We start from the raw sequence: 6,361 nt of genomic DNA on the forward strand, positions 1-6,361 counted from the left end.
AATGGTCCCAAATCCCAAAGGATATAAAGGAGCAGATTTGGGAAGCAGTTGACATGGCTTTTGTCGTAGGCCAAGGGGGCAAGACCTCTGTTTTATCTTCTGCTGCCAAAAAATGGAAGGATTTCAAGTCTACACTAACGAGGCATTATATCCTTCCATACACCAATGACAGGGAGAAATTAAGCCAACCCCCTGAAACATATAAATTCATAGAGAAAGCACAATGGGATGCCTTTGTAGCTTCAAGGCTATCCAAAGATTTTCAGTCTGTGCATTCTCAACATTCACAGATTAGGGAGAAACTCGAGTACAATCATCGATTGTCTCGAAAAGGATATGCTGGATTGGAGGATCAATTGGAGGAAACCATGCCTGGGGTAGAAATTGATCGATCTACCTTATGGAAGAGAGCTAGACAGGACAAACATGGTAACATCCCTGATCCAAAGGTGGCAGAGAAGGCAAAATTAATTGTAAGCCTACTCACTCTGTTTTAAATTTTTATTAAACTGTGAATTATTCTTATTACGTCGTATGTTATATTTTTCGTCGTGTGAATGATATTACCACGTCGAAAAGTTTTTAAAAACGTCGTTAAAGGTCTAAATAGGAATCACTACTATGTTTTCTGTAATTATAGCATAAGACGTCGGTGGTTCATTTTCGCGTCGTGTGAAGGATATTACCACGTCGAAAATTTTTTAAAAACGTCGTTAACGGTCTAAATAGGAATCACTACTCTGTTATCTTTAATTATAGCATAAGACGTCGGTTGTTTATTCATTTCGTCGTTTTAAATAAATAACCACGTCGGTATAACTACCGTCGTGATAAGTTATAATAACGTCGGTTTATACGTTATTGCGTCGTGTGAAATTATATAATACGTCGTTTGTACATAAATAACCGTCGTGTGTTTTTTTGTTTATCTTTGTTTTAGGATGAATTGCAGAAACAAGTCTCGGAAGGCAAAGTCAGAGTAGATGGCAGCAATGATGTGCTGACCATGGCTTTGGGCCCCGAGCATCCAGGCAGGGTGAGGGGAGTTGGTGCTGGTGTTTCCCCAAGGCAATATTTCAATTTGCCCAAACCACAGAGGGTGAGCTTTGACGACCGTTTGAAGGAGAGTTTAAGAGTTCTCCTTCAAGAAGAGACTAAAAAGATGGAGGCTAAGGCAAGGGAAGAGGCCTTAAGGATGGAGGCTAGGACAAAACAATTGGTAGAGGCTGAGAGGGAGCATTTCCTGAGTCAGCTTTCCCAATTAATTCCCAATTTTGATCCAAGCATGCTTAAACCAAGAATTAGCCAAAGCCCCAAAAATCCAATGTCTGACAAAGCTAGCTGCTCTGGAGGTGATGTGAGATCCCTACATTTGGAGGATGATACTGCCAAAATGGGGAAACATCAGCCAGATGAAGAGAAGGAAGAAGAAAAGAGAGATGAAGAGAAGGAAGAAGAAAAAAGATATGAAGAGAAGGAAGAAGAAAAAAGAGATGAAGAGAAGGAAGAAGAAAAGGAGAAAGAAGATGAAGAAAAGCATGACGACAAGGTATGTTAACATAACTTTTTTATTTGTTTTTAAAAATTTCAGACGTCGATATTTTTATTTAATCCGTCGTTTGTTTACAACTTAGACGGCGGAATTTTTTTAAGACGTAATAAAATATTTAAACGACGGTTTTTTCACCGTCGTTTAAATGGTTTCAGACGACTCTTTATTCATAAAACCGTCGTCTTTATTAAATTACCACGACAATTTTTTCACCGTCGTTTAAATACTTTTAAAACGACGTTTTATTCCTTAAACCGTCGTCTTTATTGAATTACCACGTCATTTTTTTTATTTCTTTAAACAGGTTATTGAAGTTGGTGCTTATTCAAAAATGGAGGCGCCATCTTCTTTAAAAACCCTTTGTCGTTTTGTGGAAACGACACTCCTGCCTGAGGATAAGACCGTCCAATTTACAATTGATAAGGAGGTGTTTGGTGGTGAGCGCGATACCTTCCTCCTGCCTGAAGATATTACACAATTTGCAGGCATGGAAGAAATTGGAGCTACTGTATTGGCTGTATATATGAGGTTTGTACTTCTAAAATAATAACTCGTTGGTTTATATATTGCGTCGTCTTAACTAACTAACCACGTCGTCTTAACTAACAACCGTCGTGATAAATATATTATAACGTCCTCATCTATTTCAGTACGTCGTTTGAAATATTATAATACGTCGTTTTTTTTATACATAACCGTCGTGTTTTGTGTGCTGACTTGTTTATATTATTTTATTTGTTTAGGTACTTACACGATGTTTTGAAAAAAGCCAATATGTGCAGTATGGTTGGCTTTATCGACCCTGCTACAGTTAGTGCCAACTCTGGCACAATAACTGCAAGATCACGACTTGTAGCAGCTCGACTTCAGAAGACAGACGGTGAACAGATTTTCATGATGCCTTACAATCCAGGGTTAGTCTCCTTAGGATTTTGTTTTTAAGATTTTTAATAAATGACAGCTTATAAACTAACCACGTCGGTGTTTTATTTTATTTAGTCGTTTGAAACTACTAACCACGTCGGTATTTATTTATCATCGTGATAAATATATAATGTCGTCGTTAGCTACTTTACTTCGTCGTGTGAAATACTATAATACGTCGTTTTTGTAAATAACCGTCGTTTTTATATTAATTTTGTGCAGCCGTCATTGGATTTTGCTGATTGTAAGAGCAAAGAGAGAAACCGTCTATTTTCTGGATCCTCTGCCAGGAAATCGTGTGGTCGATGAAGAGGCCAAAAACATCGTGAACAGTGCTTTAAAAATATATAATACCCACATAGCCCGAGCAGGACGTAAAAATGTAATTTGGAAAACTCTCTCAGGCACACCAAAGCAACCCAGCAATGTTGAATGCGGGTATTATGTAATGCGCTTCATGAGGGACATCATCATGGATCCTTCCTTGGGGTTTGAGAATAAGGTAAGAAGAAATTACCTTCATACATTTCACGTCGTTTTTTGTATTATCAACGACGGTCGTGTAAAATTAACGTCGTTGAATGGATATACTACGTCGGTTATGAAAAATATCGTCGTCTGTGATTGAATTTCTTTTTATTTATAAACCCTAATAGTCATTGTTTATGCAGTATGCCAAGGGAAACCAGGAAGCTTCATACCCCCAAGAAGCCATTGATGAAGTCCGGAATGAATGGGCAGAGTTTGTTTTCCAAATTATTAAACAGGGCAATTATTGAACACTTGATATTTATGTATAATGTACAAATTTTCTCTATAATATGTAATGTAAAAATTTGTTGAGGTTTTCTTAAATTAAAAAAAAAACAAACATACAAATTGCTTAACCGACGTGTAATACTTTTCCAACGACCTAATAAAGTCAATAACCGTCGTATTTTGTTGTTGCGTGTTTTAAACAAATACGACGTAAAAAAATAGTTAGACGACGTTCTTTGAACAATTGAGTCGTTTATGGTTTACAACATCTTCAATTTCTTAAGGGTTCAGGGTATCATCGACGACGTTTATGTAACGACAGCGGTTAAGTCGTAAAATATATATTTTACGTCGTATAGTTAAATAGCCGCCATGGTTTCTCATTTTAACGACGTCATTTTAACGACTTAGTAGTCTATTACAATTTACAACGTCTACAATTTATTAACACCGACGTGGTTTGTTGTTGTGGTAAGAATATTTTATTATTTTTATATCAAAATATTCAAAATAAATTTAAAATAAATCAGAAAATTGAAAAGTCAACTCCTATGAAGTCATTGATATATTTTCTTCCACATAAACCTTGAAAAAATTCATTTTGAATAACAAAAATTTAAAATGACCATCCAAAACAAAATTGTTTTGATGAGTCATAAAATCACTTCTAGTTTAATGGTTTAGGGTTTAGAGTCTAGGGTTTAGAGATTAGTGTTGTTATTTATTGGGGTTTATTTTTAAAGTATAATTTTTGGGTAGTCTATGTTATATGGTAGGCTTTAAAACCATAAAACCTTTTATAAACTTAATTTTTTAAATTGTATAATTTAATTTTATGGGTTTAGTGTATTAATTTTTAACGACGGTGGTTGGGTCGTGGAATACATATTTTACGTCGTACAGTAAAACATACGACATGATTTACGCTTTAAACGACGTTATTTTAATATGTAAGTCGGTTTATATAATTTACAACGTCTTTAATTTCTTAACACCGACGTGGTTTTTCAGTCGTCGTTATATAAAAAATTCAAAATAAATTTAAAATTAATCCGAAAAATGAACGGCCTTACGTTCTTAATCCGAAAAATGAAGTTTCCGTCGTGGAATATTAAATTTACGTCGGTACTTGTAGAACTTTCGCCTTGGTTTTTCTTTCGACGTTTTATAACGCGCGCGCTCTAAAAATTTTCGCGCGACCTAAATTTTTTTAGATTTGGCTCTTAGTCTTATACTTTGATCCCTGAAACCTAAAATTTCAGATTTCACGCGACATAACATTTCGCTCTCTCACTTCTGCTCTAATTAAAAGTTGCACTCTCCAGGCTCGTCGAATCTGTGAGCTCGTCCAACCTGTAAGTACAAACCCTATCTTCCCCTTGTAAATTCATTGAATGATATTAGGTTGTTTTGTTAAAGGGTTTTAGGTATATGCTTTGCGATCTGTTAATAATGTGCTTATAGGTATGGGTTCATGGATTTTCTGTTTAATGGGTTCATGACAAGATCAAATAAAGGTGTACTTTTGCTGGAAATCAACACAAAAAGACACATCACCAACTTCCAAATGATTTCCAGCAAAAGGACACCTTTATTTGATCTTGTCATTTTCCGCTCTGGAGAAGGTGCAAAGTGCACCAATGCTTATAGGTATGGGTTCATGGATTTTCTGTTTAATGGGTTCATGGATTACATTATCTGTTATGTTGAATTGGGAATGGATTTAATTTTGTCGTATCTTTTAATCACCCTATGTTATGTTGAATTGGGAATGGATTTAATGTTTTCATGCTTGGTTTCATGTATATGTTGGTTTCTTGCTTGGTTTCATATATATGTTGTGTTCTTAATGGGTTTTGTGTTCTTGAAAATAAACTGAGACACGACGAATTTTAAGGCGTACGACGACGATTACACGACGGTGTTTTTAAACTACTGTCGTTGTATTACTTATACACGACGGTTTTTTCATAAACCGTCGTTTGTATTACGTATAATAGACGACGTCTGTTGAAAATCCGTCGTCTATATATGCCAAATACGTCTGTTTTTGATTAAAACCCGTCGTCTCTGTTGTTTATTACTTGCGATTAGATCATTGTATAATCTGCTATAGTGATGGTCATTGCCTGTATTTTCACTTTATTATAGATAATAGGTTATAGTGTCGGAGATGGATAAGTCATGGATGCACTCGGATAGAAGATCGAAGGCATATGAGTTTGGGGTGGAAGCATTTTTGAACTTTGCTGTAGAAAATCTTCTAACTACAACACATATCCGTTGTCCATGTGTTAAATGTGTTAATTTGAAGTTGTTTGGGGTTGGAATTATAAGGGATCACTTATACTTTAATGGAATTGACCAAAGCTATAAGAATTGGACATTTCACGGAGAACCTTGGGAAGCAACTACTAATGCTAGCAGAAATGTTGAAGAAGATGATGGCCATAGTAGGTACAGTTTTGTGTCTGAAGAAATTGATATAGATGATAATGCTTTTGGTGATTTTGGTTCGGATCCGTATGAGTTTGCCAATGTGATTGGGGATGGAGATCAACCAGTGTACCCTGGTTGTAGAAAGTACACGAAGTTATCGGCATTAGTGAAGTTGTATAATTTGAAGGCAAAACATGGGATGAGTGATGTCTGTTTTACAGAATTATTGATACTTCAAGGCGATTTGCTTCCAGAAGGAAATACAATATTTTTTCTCCATGTATGAGGCTAAAAAGACTTTGTGTGCATTGGGGCTGAGTTATGAGAAAATGCACGCATGCCCCAATGATTGCATCTTGTATAGGAAGGAGTATGAGGATTCAACTAATTGTCCTACTTGTGGTATCTCAAGGTGGAAGGAAGGCAAAGATTCAATCTTTGAAAGAGGGTGTGCCAGCGAAGGTGGTGTGGTATTTTCCCCCAATTCCAAGGTTTAAAAGGATGTTTCAATCACATGAGACAGCTAAGAGTTTGACTTTGGTTGGCATGCTGCTAGAAATCAATTGACGGTCAGATGTCTCATCCGGCGGATTCCCGTCTTGAAACTTCTTGATGATAAATGGCCTGAGTTTGGTAATGAGCCGAAAACTCGAGATTGGCTCTTTCATCCTGATGGATTCATCCCCC

The sequence above is a fragment of the Prunus persica genome, chromosome G1, assembly GCF_000346465.2.
Source record: "Prunus persica cultivar Lovell chromosome G1, Prunus_persica_NCBIv2, whole genome shotgun sequence".
Classification (NCBI taxonomy): domain Eukaryota; kingdom Viridiplantae; phylum Streptophyta; class Magnoliopsida; order Rosales; family Rosaceae; genus Prunus; species Prunus persica.